Genomic DNA, 18,985 nt, shown 5'->3' with positions numbered 1-18,985 from the left:
TCCGTCGACGTGCTCGTCGACCTGTGCTGTGGGTTGCAGAACCCTGTCGACGCCGTACAATGACGGTTCGTTGACAGGTTCGATGACCCGTCGATCATGACTGGTGTCTGCAGACTTTTCCAATTAGGTTCAGATCGCGTCGATTCGATTCGTTCATCTTCTAACCCCGTAAATCACCAGGAATTCCTGCTGTTACCATTGCACACGGGGTAAGACACTTTCTATCTCCAAAACTCGGGCTCGGGTCTTAATTCCCAAGGCATACCCCACTAGAAAATCATAAGATCTACCACTACGAAAATGAGGGGTGTAACACGTAAAACAAGGATACGGTCCTTAAAATCTGCATCCTCCACCGTAGAATCTAAATTCTTCAAATTAGGCCTTCTTTTCACGCTTCATTTTTATGGACCGTAAAACAAAAATACGGTCCGTAGATTTCCACCGTAGAATGACACTTCATGCAATAGTTCCTTTTGTAGCTTTTACGGTAGATTTCACAGACCGTAAATATTTCACGGTCATATTGTGACTTGTCTTGGACAAGTTTCTGTTGATGTGTCGGACAAGGAATATGGTCCGTAGAATCTTCTACGAACCGTAGAAGTCACTGTAAAATCTCCTTCCTGCATCTTCCTTCCTGAACTTCACATTTTGGGCCTTTTTCATCCTATTTTCCACGTAATTGCCATCACATGACTAAAATACCTACAACAAGGCAAAAGACATAAAATAATGGCAACAAGTTACTTAAAAGCAAGTAAAACTTTACGTAAAAAGTGTGTCGTATTTTACGGCACATCACTTCCGCATGACACCCTAACTATTTTGATCCCAACCAATGGTATCAGAGCCAATGGTCCCAATATCTATTTGGATTGACAGAAATCAGAGGTTATTTGAACAGAGAAGCTTACGAGTTGATATCATCACCAGAGAAGTAGCCTATGAAAGTAATGTGAGAGCTAATACAGGGATTAGAGCATTGATAAAAAGTTTTATTTTTTGAATCTTATAGAATTATAGGCCTTTGTTCATTTTTTGATAGCTAGTTCTGTATATTTTTGCTATGGCTTTGTACAAAACATTGGTGTAACAACCCGTTTGGTCGTTATGGACTTTCCTTCTCTTTCCCCCAAGATACCTTTGGTTAAGGTTCTCATCGATAGCAGTTACATGTGGGATATGTTCCTCAGAAGCGGAATCGCATGGGCGAGTGGTTTCCCATGTAAGCGAGAATCGCTGAATAAGACCTAGCTTTTATTTCCCCATTTTGGGATTAGACCCCATTTTCACCCAATATTACATTTTCAAGAGCTGGTTTGGGAGTGGATGTCAAAGAGCTCAAGAGTCCTTGAAGAGGGTAGGATCTAAACCCCATTCCATTACTTCCTTCTTGCCATTATCATTCCATTAATAAGTTCATGTTAAGGTTCTTAGGTTTAGGGAGAATTTCTTATTTGTAAAACCCTAAGTGAGTAAATGGTGTCTTTTAAGTGAAATCTTGGTAAGTAAGGATTAATAGCTTATTTTTAGCTTAGGGAAACTACTTCCAAACTCCAATCTCTAATTTTAACTTGGGTTTCTCAAATGGGTTAATTGTAAGGTTCTTAGAAATTGGGGTTTTTGGATAATTGGAAGCTCATTTGGGTTTAGATGTTATGAACTTTAGGTTGTTGAATATTGGAGGTTCTAGCAGTTGAGTTTTAAAGAAAAGTTTCGATTTGCCCCTTGTGGGTCCGGGCTCTTTTTCTTTAGAGTCTCTTAGAGACTCTTTTAGGGTCACGGTAGTTTGAATATTCCCAACCCGTTGCTCATATGAGTTTCTTACCCTGTTAGACCTTACCGTATCCAGACGCTCTCCAAAGAAGGAAAACGAAGCTCGAGATGTATATTCGTGGCACCTATTCGCCTCGAGGTAGGTTACAGCTTAATTGAGTTAGAGTTCGATTAGGATTTCTTATATAATTAGTGGATGTGGAAGGAGAAATCATGCTTAGGTCTTCGGACATGGCGTCGGGATGGATTCCGATTAGGTTGGTAATTGTTTATTGTGACGTTGGCTTGTTGCCTTATTTGTGATGACTGGGCTTGTGGCCATGTTAGTGATGTTACGGCTTGACGCTGTATTTATTTATGACTAGAGGTTGTGTGTACTTGAGGTTGTCATGTTTGGCGTGTTGTTTGTCTTTTCGCATGTTATTTACCCTTTTCATATCATTGCATGGTACTATAATCTTGACTTGCGAACCTCCGTAAATATTTGTGGGCGGTGACCAAGATGAAATTAGTGACCTGGTAGGCTTGGGATTATAAGTTCCATCTATGACTGTGACTCGAGTAGCGAGTGATATGGTATTATGTTGCACTTGATTTTATATATTTCTGTTGATATCCGGACATTAGTAGTGTTTCCTGGACCCTTGGGTGTATTACCTGTTGTATGTTTCCTTATATTATGTTGACATTCATGCACGACATTTCATATGCATTTCTCATGGTAACTTGGTGTGATTTGGAATGGATTGACAAAGAGGCATGGTACTACTTCTGAAAAACATAAGGTAATATTGATGAACGAAATGAAAATCCGTGATTCGAGGTTGATACCGAAGCGGAACGTGTTGTACTGGCTGCCCGAGGTTTCTTGTCAGGACAAGGGTGTATATGGACTTCGCGGGTCCCTTATGGGCCATGTCTATCGAGACATGAAGGTTTTCGTTCGTAGTATGTGTGTACAAGTTTGAGGTATTGGCCATTGCATTGCCTTCACACCCCTTTCATCCGCTTTGTACTTCGCATCATTGTTTTATTCCTTTATGATATCTATTCCTTGGTTGTGGATTTCTTGAATGATAATTTGGTAGTGTGGGATTTACTTGGTGAGATGAACACATTGAGGATTAGAAGTATGACTTTAGGTTATGATCTGAATATAGGGAGACTTCCTATATTGCGAGTTGTGAACTATTGTGTTGATGTGTTTATTTCTGAGTTTGAATTCTTATCATCCTTATATGATGATTTCCGCTGGTTATATATGCTTTTCTAATCGTTGTCGACCTATGATGCTTACCAGTACATGTGTTGTACTGATACTACTCTTACTGCACCCTTTTTGGGGTGTCGAGTTGTTACAAGTTGATGTTCGAGATTCCGTTAGCTTCCGAGGATCTCATGGAGTTCATTCTAACCGTTCTATTTAGTTCTTATTCCAAAACAGAGATTGTATTAAGTTGTGGTTGTAATCTATTTCAATTCGTGTATATTAGAAGCTCTTTTACGAGTCCAGTCCTGGTTTTGGGAAACAGTTTAATCAATGAATGCATTTCCTTCCGTTGATCTTTTCTATTAAAAATGATTGTTGAAATTGGCTAGTTTCTCATTCTCTGTAAATTGTGTAAATTAAGTATTTGGTGTGGAAACGGTTTGCCCACCTGGAAGGTTAGTGTGGGTGCCCGCATGACTCGTGATTTGGGTTGTGACAATTGGTGATTAATGTAAATGATTAGTTACCAAAAAAAGGGGTAAAAATGTCACTCAATTTTTTGAAATATGTTTTTGTAAATCAATTTTTCCTCATTTGGCTAAAATTTATCATTTTGTTTTTGTGCTCTTCGCTATTTTAAATTTCCTCCAAATATTACCAAGCTTATTCTGAGTTGCCTAACAACTAGTAGTATAGCAATCTTTGTTAAAGGTACCACTACTAATTATTTCAGCCCTAGTAGAGGAATTAGTTAAGGCGATCCCCTTTCACCATATATTTTCATTCTACGCCTTGAACTTTTTTTCTAAATTAATACATTACTAGGTAGATATTAGGAATTGGGACCCCATAAAACTTCATCCTAGAGGACCTTCTATCTCTCATTTTTTTTTTTTTTGCGGATGACCTCACACTGGTCTCCAAAGTGAACGATAAGAGTTATTCTACTACACTTAGCTGTCTAAATTATTTTTGTGAACTTTCTGGGCAAAAGGTTCATTTAGCTAAGTCAAAAATACTTTTCTCTAAAAATTGCCCATCTCATACTGCAAAGAATTCTGCTCAAATTTTTGGAATTAAGATCAGACAATCCCTTGGTAGATACTTAGGCTTTCCAATGCCTACTCAAAACCCTCGAGCAGCAGATTACCATTTCATTCTAGATAACATGAGATCTAGGCTAGCAAATTGGAAAATACATTTCCTGAATATTGCAGGGAGAGCAACACTTATACAATCTACTTTGAATGCTATACCTAGCCATTGCATGTAGTTTTCATTATTACCTATGAAAATACCGAACCAAATTGATAAAATTCAAAGGACTTTTCTGTGGGGTACTACTGATAATAAGAAGAAGCTGCATCTCATTAATTGGAATACAATTACCAAAGGTAAACATGAGGGAGGTCTTGGCCTTAAGAAAGCAAAACATAAGAATATTGTCACGACCCAATTTCACTAAGTCGCGCGGGGACCTACCTTTTTCACCTCGGTAAGCGAACCCTTATCCCAACCACCATAAAAACATCAATAAATAAATAAATAAGTAAAGAAGATAAAATAACGTAAGTCTTACGATAATGATATAAGAAGATACGGAAGTAACAAAATACACCCCAGTATCTGGTCTGATCATACAAGAGCATCTAACTAAATACTAAAAGTCTGAATAATAGTAATACATCAATTGTCTCAAAATCATGTCTCAGGATGGAAATAAAGACATAATAAAAGAAGAGTCTTCAAGGCGGCGAACGTCCTCGTGCTCACCTTGTAAGACTCGTAACAGCAATCTTCGTCTACTATCAGCCACGAGGAGTAGAGGTCGATCCCACCTGGAACTCTACATTCATAAAAGAATGCAGCAAGTGCAGGTCAGTACAAACAAGTACTGGTAGGTATCATAGGCTGACTAAGACTAGCAAACGTATATAAAGATAACAAAGAAAGTTAAACACATAAACCAACAAGTACAAGTTAACACTAATCCGTATCCCAAGTACAAGTCATCACCTATGTTATAGCATCTAAACCCAACTGTGCCAAGTCTCAGTATAATCAATCTGAATCATTATATCACAATAGTGTCACAACAAGCCATCAGAATCAAAGGTACAATGCAATGCAACAAATGTATATGTGATGAATACAATGCATATGCACCGTACACATGTACTCCGACGGTAGAACATCACATCTCGGCAGCACAACCCATGGGGGACCTGCGAAGTCCATGTACGACTCTCACGATCCCGGCAAAGACCTCGGGCATCGGACACTCAATCGTTCCCGGCAAGAAACCTCGGGCAACGTACACTCAGTCCGCTCCGATAAATGACCTTGGATCACGAACTTTCATATTTCTTTTATGCTCTCTTGCAGAAACCTCGGAGGATACACTCCCTCACTTCCATCATCAGTACCAAAGCCATGCAGTATCAATGAATCATAGAAATGAGTATGAATAAGATGCAATGTAATATCAATGTATTAATTCAATCCAACAGTACCACCCAGGGCACATAAGTAATATTAATAATAAGGCTACACAATAAGCCACAATGAAATCCCAATCTCGTCTTAATACCGAATCAAGTAAAGTATCGCAATATCATAGTCATGATATAACACTAGTCATAATTTCCCAATGTCTCAACGAGCCAATAAATAAATAGAACAAGATAAGTAGATCAACACAACGGGGTGGCTAGCCCCCAAATCATACAACAAGGCCCTAAGACAACATCTAACCCAGCTTCATACCTGAAGGTTTACATGCATTCTCCGACAATATCATCTAAACATACGCTTCGCTAATCAAAGTCTCACCATAAGGTAAACTATAACCTACCTGGGGAGCCGAATAACAAGGTCTCCAAATTAAACCTTAGTCTTCCCCTTCCGTTGAGCCTCGAGATAATGAAAGTCTAAACATATCTGAATCATGAAATTAGAATCAAGAAGAACATCATTCAAACCCTACTGCTATTCAAGACCCAAATCCCTAACCTATGGAATGGGTTCTATGAACTAGAAGGACGCAATTAGGAATCTATAGGCCTCATTAATGTTCTAGGTGATCAATTCCCATCAATAATAAGCTAGGAGAACTAACAAAATACTTAAATTCAGATTCTAGGCAAAACCCCCAAATTTGGATATGAACCCTAACTTCTAATCCCATAAATTAGCCACTAATTAGGAAGGAATCACGCAATAATAGATTCTAATCATCCATGCTTAATGAAGCTAACCCAATCAATAAATCAAGATTTAAAAGCATAGAATGAAGAACCCATTGAACCCTCTTTTAATCATCAAACTCTTAAAGAACTAGCATGATAATGGATTTCTAAGGTGATAATGTAATCATGGAATGGAAAGGAAAGTAAAGGGACTTACCACAAAGAATTTTCCCCAAGAACCGCCTTGAAATGCTCCCACTAACTCAGTTTTTGGAATAGTTAATGAATGAGGAACTTAGGGCTTTTAACACTCATTTAATGAATATATCTGCCCGATACCCGCTCTTGCGACAACGATACCACTGCAACGGTATCGCTTTAGCGTTCCCTCAGACCGCTGCGGCTGTTAACTAGTGACAGCACTAGGCCACTTTGGCGGCATGGCCACCGCTATAGCAGTGCCGCCATTGCGGTCCTGGTGCCGCCACAACGGGCACCAGACACCAGAAATCCCCAAGTTTCACAATCTTAACCCGAAATCTCGACTATGACCCAAGGCCATCTGCTCACATACCATATATGCAGACATACATAAAAACACGCTACGAACGCGCTCGTGGCCTCAGAATTTCCAACGGAGGTCCTATTGACCGAGTCAACCCCGATACCTCAAATCCAACTTCCCAACCCAAGTCCCAAAATGCACCTGAATGCATTGGAAACCAAATCAAATATACGCACGAGTTCTAAAAGAAATTCGGACCTCTCCGAATCGAGGGATTCCCGAAAAAATGATCCGTTTATCCAAAAGTCAACTTTGAGTCAACTCTTTTTTACTTAAGCCAAAATTTCCTAAAAGTTGCCCAAATCATATCCAAACACCTCGAGAATTATGTTAACGGTCCCCTCAGGTCAAATGTGAGCTAAACAAGCTCGGGAAAGGGTCAAAAGTACCGAAAGGACTATAACGACTAAACGGGTCGTTACAAATATATCATCCATTTGTAATCTTGCATAGAGACTGTACCATAATCCTACATCTTTATGGGCTTCCACTATTATTACCAAATATCTTTGGTACAAATAGTAGTATGACAACCTCTCCTATTTGGAAAGCTATTCTTAGGGAATGGGACATATGTGCTCAAAATACTACCTCGATTCCTCGACAGAACTCGCTTGTAAATTTATGGCATAGTAAGTGGACCCCAATTAATCGACCTCTTAGGACCTCTATGGAAGGGCCCCTTTCTAAAAACGAGGATAAATTAACAATTGGTAATATTCTATCCAATGGTGTATGGGACCTTTCTAAAATATCCTTTACCCTACCTCAAAGCATCATTGATATGCTACATAAGTGATGTGCCGTGAAATTATGGGATATTCGATGCTAATTTCTTAAGCTTTTGTAACTCTTCAAGCACTTTTGTTGTTACTTTTTGTGTATTTATGTCGTTTTGTAGGATAAGATGCCCGGAGAGCATAACGGAGCAAAATGGAGCAAAATAGAGCAAAAATAGAACAAGCAGCACTTTCTGGCAGCACATGCTAGCAGCACTTGCTGCAGCATGTTGTGCATGCAGCATCTGCGAGTGGCACTTCTTTGCAGCATGTTGTGCATGCGAGCAGCACTTGTTGCAGCATGTTGTGCATGCAGCATCTGCGAGTGGTAGAGCTGTCAAAATGGACCAACCCAACCCAGCCCAGCCCAAGCCTCGCGGGCCAAGGAATTTGATGGGCTGGGGCGGGCCGGCCCTTCACTTGTAAGGGCCTTAAAATGGCCAGCCCAACCCAGCCCTACAAGGGCCGTGGGCTGGGGCGGGCCAGCCCTTCATTTTTTTTTTCTAATTTTTTTAATAAGAAAATTTGTTTTCAATCTAAATTTGAACCTCTAAGTATACCAATTTGTTATATTTCTAACATACAATTATATGGAAGTACATAATTTTACGACAACCGATATAAAATAAAAACCTATACATCGTCGAGCATATTTGAATCCGTTTGTGATAAAGGTGCCTTAATTAACATCTCCATCTTAGTCTACATTCATATGCAAATTTAATTAGTTAAGCATTATCAAATAACTAGATTTTAGAAACAAATACTTAATATTTAAATTCGCTCAAAATATTACCATTTTAAATTTAGAAAAGCTCTGCAACTAATTTCGAGTAACAACAAGTTTTTGACAATTTCATGATGGAACTTTTATGCTTGGTGATTAGAAATTTTAGTAGGCGTACATGGCAATTAGGAATTTAATATTAGGGATTTAACGCTAAATAAGAAAAATATGTAAGATACTAAGACTAATTCGATAATAACTATTCTTATTTTTTTTACTTCTTTTTTCACAATTTTCTTTTAAATTTCAATCATGAATACAACTTCTATACTTGGTGATTAGGATTTAACGTTACATGAGTAAAGTAATGTGTAAGATACTGAGACTTATTTGGTAATCACTATTTCTAGATTTTACTTCTTTTTTCACAATCTTCTTTTAAGGTTTTAATTAATCTAAGTAGCCTTTTGGCCCACGGGCTGGCCTCGGTCAGGCCTCAAGGGCCAGCGGGCTGACTTGGGCTGGGCTTATAAGCCTCAGTTTAAATGGGCTTAAAAAATCCTAGCCCAACCCTACCCCAGTAGCGGGTTGGGTTGGGCTGGCCTCAAGGGCCAAGCCCATTTTGACGGCTCTAACGAGTGGCACTTGCTGCAGCATGTTCTGCACGCAGGGCATTTTTGTCCACAATTTGTTCCCGTTTTTGAATGTTATAAATACTCTTTTAGGGTTTGTAAAACATTATATTTGGCAGTTTTTTACAAGTTTTGGAGACTAGGTTCCTACACCACACTTTGGGTTGAAGATTTGAAGATTTGGTTGAGCATTTCTTAAACCTTTACTTCATTTCTTCAATTCCTTGCTTTGTATTGTATATCTAAGTGTGTAGAATTTTATTCCATAACTTTAATCTTGTTTATGAAAATATTCATTTGCAAAGTTGGATGAAACCTCTTGTTATGCTTATGTATTGAATGATTGTTATTTCTAATGAAGTGGGTTTATTGTTTCTCTATTAACTCTTCAAGCTTTAATGTCATTTAATGGTGTACAACATTATTTGTGTCTAAATACCCATACTTTGCTTGGAAAAGAAAGTAGAGGTTAGGAAAAGAGTTAATAGCAAGAATTTGGGTCATTAAACCCATCTAATAACTTGAGCTCGGAAGAGGATAGTTACTTGAGGTTAAATTGATTGTGCATAATATCACACTCTAAGGCTTGAAAAAGCTTAGAGTGAAATTCATTGATTTGGTTGGAAGACTTTCAATGAGATTTTAAATCATTATCTATTAACATAAACCCGTTCTTAGTTGTAAAATTGTGAAATACATTGGATCGTTACTTGAGTGTAATTTCCTTTGTATCCAAACTTGTGGCCATTGATCATTTTACTCGCTTTCTAGGTTAGTTTTATCTTTGGTAGTTTCAAAATCAAAAACCAAAAATCTTATCAAGTGTTTGGCTTAGCGTAGAAAGCGATAATTCCTCACTTGCTTAAATTGCCTAGGATATTGTTCTCTGTGGGTTCGACCCCGACTCTTAGTTGGGTAAATTATATTGCATACGACCGTGTACACTTTCTCTTTGAGGAGTGAATTTGGACGTTATCAATTTTGGCGCCGTTGCCGGGGAACAATTTGGCGTATTTGGGTTAGTTTGGGAATTTAGCTTACTTGCTTTGGTCCAAACTTGTGAATATTTGTGAAAATGTGTCTGTGATTTTTTTTTTTGTGTTTTGTGTTTAGTTTGTATTTTATTTTTACTTTTGTGTCTATGGCCTCTTGGAATGAAAATGGGTTTGATGGTTGCAATCCATATTTTGATTACCCATGTCCATATTGTGGAGGACCCCACTTTTGGCAAGATTGTGAAAATGCTTCCGGGAGAGAGATGTGTGCACCATCTCAATTCTATGATGGGAATATTTGTAATATATGTGGTGGTCAAGGTGGACATTGGGGTGGTTGTCCCAATTATTTTGCTCCCCCTCCCCTAAGTTGTTCTAACGAAAATGCAAGTTGTGCTTTTGAGTTTGATAGGGACAATGATATGGCAAGTGAAAGACAAAGTGCCGAATTTGAAGGCATCATGGCAATGCTCCAAACATACTTAGATCGGGAAGCTAAGATGGAGGAAGAGCGAAAACTCGTCCAACGATCCATTTTAGAAAATGGAGAAGCTATGAAAAAAATGAATGATTCATTTGAGGATGCCAATTCCTCAATTGTCATGGAAGTGTCGACTCCTCAAAATGAAGTGGTTGAAGAAGAGATTTCAAGTTTAAAAGATGAGCCCGAAAATTCTTGTGACCACAACGAAAGTTGTGAAATTGAAGAAAGGGTTCAACTTGAAGAAGAAGAGCAAATTCTTGAAGAAGAAATCTCCAATTCTCAAAAAGAAGAAGTTGAGAAAATTTTGAAAAGCATAATGGGGAGGAATGAAAAATATGGGCAAGTCTTGACCAAATTGTGGGAAGATGTTCAACATGGAGATGATGAAACTATCCAAAAGGTATATCTCACCATGGATGGATTTTTACAAGAGTTGGACGACTCTCACAATGAAGAAAAACTTGACAAAATAGAAATTTTGAGCCAAGATTGGCTAATGAATCAAGCTCAACAACTTGAAGCCTATGGAGATCACCGTGAAGGCATTTCACGGATGATGGAAGAATTTCTAAAAATGCATATTGAGCAAAGTCAAGAAGTGGAGCTACTTGAAATTGCCATCCAAAAATTGGAGGCCGAATTGAATGCAAAGATTGAGGCATGTGATGCTCAATATCAAAGGGCCATGGATTGTAGTTTTGAGTTGGTTTCCAATGAAGAAGAGGTCAAGATTGATTTTCATGAGCTAATGGTAAATTGCCAGCCAACCAACCCAAAAATAGTGAATGATGCCGAAGTTGAAGAAATGATACTAGAGTTGCATAAAAAAGTTCATAAAATAATTTTTGAAGACTCTAGTTCATTTTTGGGTGAGGATGTCAAAATTCATGCAAATTTGGAATTTGAGCGCGTTGGACCTCATTCTAGCCATTTTTCAACGTTGTGCTTGGTGAATGATATGGAAGTTGAACCAACCAAGCCTATGGAGAATTTTGGAGATGAAGATCAAAGCGTTTTCATTTTGAAGTATGCTATACCAAGAAAACAAAATGGCATGCCTCACTTACGGGCCAAGAAGTGCAAAATGCGAAACCCGAGAGTTGGCCTCTTTGCTTTTCTACCACCGCCCCATGAGCGTCATCATAATCTTAATTCAAAGTTGGGGCGAAAATTCATATCCTCCAAGTGGAGGGAAAAGTGGTAAAGGTAACCATCGTGCCGCGACGTTAACTTAAGCGCTTGGTGGGAGGCAACCCATCGTTTTAAAATTTTTAAATCGTCTTTGAAATTTTATTTTTTAGAATAGTTTATTTTATTGTTTTTGACTAATTTGCAAAGTTTCAGAATTTTTGGGATTATTTTGAGTAGGTCGGGTTTATAAAGCAGCCACAAACCAGTAGCTGCTGCTGAAATATGTTTCCAGGTGCTAAAAAAAAAAAAATTCAGGTGACATCACCTGCGAATCGCATGTCATACCTGCGAGTCGCAGGTACTGTTCGCAGGTCGTGCCAGTAAAAAAAAAAAATTCTTATTTGCCCTCAAACTATTTTATATTTTGTTTTAATTATGTGCAGCAAGGACACTGCAATATTTGTAGTTGGGGGTGGCATGTGGTAGCACATTATATTTTGGAACTTGCTCAAATTTTTGAAAATTTCATTCTTTTGACATGTTGTGGATTAGTCACTCTTATTATTTTATTTTCTTTCTTAGCTTCTTTCATTAGCCTTGTAGCTTAGGTGTAGGTGCTCCTTTGAGGAAAAATGTGGAAACTCTTGGCTTGTTTGGTACTAATAGAGTTAGTTTCTTGCATGTGAAATGTTGAAATGCGAATACCCCTCCAAATTGTTTTGTGTTAGTTAAAAAGCAAGGTGCATAGGAAAGAATAATCTTTGTGACAACTTTTTGGCTCATTTGGTGACTCTGTACCTACTAGTTGTGTTTACTTTGGATTATGAGATATTGCTCTAGTTGTTCTTGCTTAGGAAATAAAATTGATCCATCTTGACCAGTTCATATGTCATGTGTGGTGAGTGTTTGTTGAATAATTCTTGTGTTTACTTTTATCATCTAGAACTTGTCCGGTTAGTCTTTCAATGCTAAGTTTGATTATATTGGTTAGAGAGATGACCTTGGGCTATCTTTGTGATTTTTGAAAAAGCCTCTTTAGCCTTTCCAGCCTACCATTGCATAAATAATATCACTAGTAACCCCATTTGAGCCTATGACCTTTTTATTGATTGCCACATTACAAGTCTTTATCCTTTTTGATGAAAAGTCTCTCTTTTGAACCTTTCCCTCCTTGAACATGAAATTGTGACTTTGAGGTCAAAAGCTTAAGTTGGGGGTGTTAGTGTTGCTTGAGAAGTGGTGAAGGTTGGTGTCGTGGAAAAGTCAAAAGAAAGGAAGAAAATTTGAAAAATACAAAAAGGTTGCAAACTTTTTGTGAAAAAAAAAAGTATCTTCGTGAAAAAGGAATTTAAAAAAAAAAAAACAAAACAAAAATATTAGAAATCAAGAAAATGGTTGCACAAAAAGAAGTTGGAATAATTGGGGAAACTAGTATGCAAAGGAAGGAGTGATGTCTTGAAATGAAGAGGAAAGTGGACAAAAGGTATTGTGTAGTGTTCGAGGAGGGCATAGTCACTTGTATCCCAAATACTTATCCTACCCTTCCCTAAGCCTACATTACAAGCTTAAAAAGTCCCTATGTGATCTCCAACCGAATGTTCTTGAGTTAGTGATGATTGAAAATAAGGGCAAGCCTATGGTGTGATATTTGTTAGCACTAGAATTTCTTTGTTGAGTGTGAGTGACTTTGTGTATATGTCCCTTGTGTTGTTGTTGTGAATATAGTGATTTTGGGACTTTCTTTCTTGTGAGGGCATGTGGATTACGATAGATCGGCGATGTTGAAAAAAAAAAAAATCCAAGTTAAGTCAAATGAGCATATCTAGTAAGCTAGTGGTTTTGAGTCACTTATTGAGGCTTGAGTGTTGTTGCTTGATTCTTTTAAATCTCTATTGCATTCTTGAAATTGTATTTTGAAATGAGGGAGTTATTTGGTTGAAGTTTCACATGCTTGTAGCCTAATTGTTGATACCAACCAAAGTCATGTTTTTGTGCTTAAAGTGGATCCTCGTTGAGATTTTTGTTTTGATTTGCTTGAGGACAAGCAAAGACTTTAAGTTGGGGGTGTTGATATGCCGTGAAATTACGGGATATTCGATGCTAATTTCTTAAGATTTTGTAACTCTTCAAGCACTTTTGTCGTTACTTTTTGTGTATTTATGTCGTTTTGTAGGATAAGATGCCAGGAGAGCATAACGGAGCAAAACGGAGCAAAATAGAGCAAAAATAGAACAAGCAGCACTTTCTAGCAGCACATGCGAGTAGCACTTGCTGCAGCATGTTGTGCATACAGCTTCTGCGAGTGGCACTTAACGGGCTCGGACTTTGCGGCATGTTGTGCATGCGACATCTATGAGTGGCACTTGTCGCAAACATGTTGTGCGTGCGAGCACACACTTGTCATAAAGCATGTTGTGCACGCAGGGAATTTTTGTCCACAATTTGTTCCCATTTTTGAATGTTATAAATACTCTTTTAGGGTTTGTAAAACATTATCTTTGGCAGTTTTTTACAAGTTTTGGAGACTAGGTTCCTACACCACACTTTGGGGTTGAAGATTTGAAGATTTGGTTGAGCATTTCTTAAACCTTTACTTCATTTCTTCAATTCCTTGCTTTGTATTGTATATCTAAGTGTGTAGAATTTTATTTCATAACTTTAATCTTGTTTATAAAAATATTCATTTGCAAAGTTGGATGAAACCTCTTGTTATGCTTATGTATTGAATGATTATTATTTCTAATGAAGTGGGTTTATTGTTTCTCTATTAACTCTTCAAGCTTTAATGTCATTTAATGGTGTACAACATTATTTGTGCCTAAATACCCATACTTTGCTTGGAAAAGAAAGTAGAGGTTAGGAAAAGAGTTAATAGCAAGAATTTGGGTCATTAAATCCATCTAATAACTTGAGCTTGGAAGAGGATAGTTACTTGAGGTTAAATTGATTGTGCCTAATATCACACTCTAAGGCTTGGAAAAGTTTAGAGTGAAATTCATTGATTTGGTTGGAAGATTTTCAATGAGATTTTAGAAATCATTATCTATTAACATAAACCCGTTCTTAGTTGTAAAATCGTGAAATACATTGGATCGTTACTTGAGTGTAATTTCCTTTGTATCCAAACTTGTGGCCATTGATCATTTTACTCGCTTTCTAGGTTAGTTTTATCTTTGATAGTTTCAAAATCAAAAACCAAAAATCTTATCAAGTGTTTGGCTTAGCGTAGAAAGCGATAATTCCTTACTTGCTTAAATCGCCTAGGATATTGTTCTCTGTGGGTTCGACCCCGACTCTTAATTGGGTAAATTATATTGCATACGACCGTGTACACTTTCTCTTTGAGGAGTGAATTTGGACGTTATCAATAAGATACCTTCACCTATCCCAATATATACTGTAGACTTTCCCTTTGGACCCCCAAAGGCAATGTTACAAAGTTCTCGACTCGCAGCTACTATGAATACCTCCAAGAAGCTTCCCAAAATGATCGGAATTTTGGGAGCTACATTGCCCCAATAAGATGAAGTTTTTTCTCTGGCAGTGTTGTCACCAGAAATTGCCCACTAGAACTTATCTTAGTTATATAGGGATCAATATTAATAAAGACTGTCTTGTCTGCAGAATAGAGGAAGAAACCATATCCCATATTTTTATAGGGTGCCCCGTTACAAAGAACATCTGGAAGGATTTCGGGATAACCCTCCCAAATAATCCTTCTACCTGTTGGTTAGATTATATTCGCATGTCTGACCCCCCTCTTCCTAATTATATTGAATCCTGGTATGATGTCTTTCCATTTATTGTATGGAATATATGGGTTAATCGAAACCATAATAATCAGAATAATACTACGAACAGTATCTGGGCAAAGAGAGTTCTCAGTCATGCACTTGAGTGCCATTTTCTTGCTAACAATATCATCACAAGTCCTCCACAAAAAACCATCAGGGTTCGTTGGCAGAAACCAGCTAAGAGTTGGTTTAAATTGAATGTAGATGGGGCTTTTAAAAGTCTTTCTATTATTAGCGGAATAGGGGGACTAATCCGGGATCATAGGGGTGACTGGGTCCCTGGGTTTTCAGCTTCATGTTATGCCCTTTCTCCAATACATGCAGAATTGTTGGCTTTATTAAATGGACTGCACATTGCCACTAAGTTGCAGTTGAAACCACTGGAAATCGAGATGGACAACGTTGAAGCAATTCAGGCTTTACTAAAAGACTTTTTTCATGATAAAGCCCTTCTTTCTTCTTGCAGAGCTAGATGGCTGATGCACAAGCTGCAGAAAGTTCTGGTTAGGCATAGCTTCAGAGAATGCAACGTGGCTGCTAATCTTTTGGCAAAGGAAGCTATAACTCAGTCTAGTACTACTTTTAGGATTAACTATGCTGCCCCACCTACTTTTATTATGATGCAGTTAGACATAGATGTATATGGTACTACTTTTGCTACTATGACAGTTATGGAAGCTAAATACCAATTCTTCTAATATATCATATATTCAGCTTGATTGTTTCCTTTTTTTTTTTTTTTAAAGATATTTCAATACTATAATTTAAAGAGGGAAACAAAATTAAATAACAAAATGAGAAATGGATAGAATCAAACTCACATCACCCAGTTCGCGTTCTTCATTGAAAGAGAATTAACGAGCGAATGGATTGAATATAATGAAGAAGCAAATCTATATCGTCTCAGTCGTGTTTATGTGTCTCCTCTTGGCCGTTTATCTGTGCCCTTGAAATTTTGAATTAAGTGAAGAAGCAAAATAGTATCACTTATCGCTTATATTTGTTCAAATGTCTCCACTTGGACACTTAGATATTTCCCTGAAACTTGAAATCAAAATGAAGAAGAGGGAATCAGTTAGTGTCTCGCGTCTTATTGTCTTGGGTTGTTGATCTGTTCCTTGAAATCTACCTTTGCTTAATTTCGGCAATTCAAATTTATTATTACTCCAATAAAGACGAGAAGGACTTTTAAAGTGCAATGGTTTGAACAGACGAACGTTTTAAATCAATTATTGCGAAGAATTTCCTTTTATTGTTTTGGCAATAATTATTTAAAATTTATCATTTATTTCTCTCACTTTTGGAATTTATATCTTATTTTAATTTTTTTTGTAGATTTCCATGTGTTTTAATTTTCAGTAGAATACGTGACAATTCTGTTTTTTTTTATTATACTATTCTCCGGCACGTGTATTGCACGTGTATGTCAAGTTTTGTAGTATTCAGTATTGTAAAGAGAAAAGACATCATTTGACCCTTGAACTTGGCACGAAAACTCAGTTTAGCAACTAAACTTAACTTGTATTTATTTACCCCCTTAACAACTTTCATCCCAATTATTTACCACCGAGAGCCGACGTGGCAAAAAAAAAAAAGTAAAAAAAAATTAAGAGAGTGAAAAAATATAAAAAGACGGGCCCGCTAATATATATATATATATATATATATATATATATATATATATATATATATATATATATATATAAATAAAAAAAAAAAATAATATATAATTAAAAAATAATTAATGGGATGTTTTTTTTTTTTTAATTTCTTTTCTCGATTTTTTTCCTTTTCCTTTTCTTTTCCATTCTCTTTCTTTCTGTTCTTTCTTTTCCCCAAACCCGCAAACCTCCGCATACAATTAATTATAGCACAATTTCACAATCTCTTTCTCTTTTTTTTTTCTTTCAAGATTCCTCAAATCCAGTTGTTTATTAACTCAAATATAGTGACCCATCTACGCATTTGTTCTCTTTCGTGAAAAAGACGATCTGGGTTGTGCATTTTTATTCTCAAGGATGAAGAAAGAGGTGGCAATAGTGTGGTAGAAATGGAAAATTTTGATGATGAATATTGCAATGGAGATGATGATGAAGTGAACGGAATTTGCAATTTTGGGGCAATTTGCAAAAGTGTAATCAATTTCTTGGACCGGTCTCAACTGGAATTTGACGCCCTAACCCACTTCTCCACTAAACCCACTTCTGAGCTTCTTTCTATCTCCTTCAGCCTTTTTAGTATTTTTCAACTTTTTGCTTAATTAGGATTGGAAGAGCATGATCTGGTTTATTTGGAATTTTCTTTTGGAGATTTTGTTTAGTAAGTTATTAGTTGAAATTCTTGCAGTGAAAAATAAGGTTTTTGGTTTAATGCGGAGGGACCCATTTTTAAATTTGGATTTGCCAAATAGTGGTCACTTTTGATGGTGGTGGTGGTGGGTGTTGTTCTTATGGGTGTTTATGGTAGGATGAGAAAGAAGAAGGAAGAGAAAAATAAAAAATGAAGGGTTGGTAATTTTTTAGTATTGGTTATTTTGGTTGGCGGCGGTATATATATAGGCGGTGCGGCGGTGGCGGCGGCAGCGGAGGTGTGGCGGCGGTGGGGGTTGAGGAGAAAGAAGAAGAAAGAGAGAAGGAGGAAAGAAGAAGAAAGAGAAAAAATAATAAAAGAAACACAAAAAAATGAAGGGTTAGTAATTTTTGACATGGCAATGACGTGGCAACGACGTGGCAACGATGTGGCGATGACGTGGCGCGAGTGTAATACACCTCCCATTGTGAGAGTGGTATTATTTTCTCAGGGTGGTAAATAATTGAGATAAAAGTTGTTAAGGGAGGTAAATAAATACAAGTTAAGTTTAGTTGCTAAACTGAGTTTTCGTGCCAAGTTCAAGGGTCAAATGATGTCTTTTCTCTATTGTAAAATTATATCAATAATATTAAAATAAAACTTTGAATACATAAGTATGCATCAAAGAAAAATGTAACGTTCTTGTGAATGATCAGTGTCGATCATATGATGTTATTTATCGAGGTTAAAATGGTTGGATGTCATCTTAACGTACAAAAATGAACAACCAAAATCTAAATCTAGGAGAAGGAGATATTCTTTTACTACTATTATTCTTTTGTTTTTTCATTACCGTTATAGTTTCAATACCAATTTTATTTGTAGGGTTAACTCGTGATTTCTCATATCTTATCATGAGTTAACCTCTGGTTCGTTCCGTCATCCTAACCAATGAATCAATAAGATTTCTTTTTCAATAGAATCTTTTGCATTCACAAGTTCTGTCGTTCCCAGGACTTAGTTGTGCACAATCAATTAAGTTAGTATGATCTTTCCTCGTTTGACTAAAATTTATCCTTTTGTTTGCCATTATATATTGGTATATATTCCTAATATTGTGTTGAAGATAAAACTCAATGCAACAACATCATGTTCAAACAATAGCAGTTCTTTTAATATATCATATATTCAACTTGATTGCTTCCTCTTTTTTTTTTTTTCAAAGATATTTCAGCACTATAATTTAAAAGAGGGAAACAAAATTAAATAACAAAATGAGAAGTGGATAAAATCAAACGCACCATCACCCAGACCGAGTCCTTCATTGTAAGATAACTAACGAGTGAAAATGGATTGAATAAAATGAAGAAGTAAATCAATATGTCTCCTCTTGGCCACCGATCCATTTCCTT

The sequence above is a fragment of the Lycium ferocissimum genome, chromosome 11, assembly GCF_029784015.1.
Source record: "Lycium ferocissimum isolate CSIRO_LF1 chromosome 11, AGI_CSIRO_Lferr_CH_V1, whole genome shotgun sequence".
Lineage (NCBI taxonomy): Eukaryota > Viridiplantae > Streptophyta > Magnoliopsida > Solanales > Solanaceae > Lycium > Lycium ferocissimum.
This window is presented reverse-complemented; position numbering follows the sequence as displayed.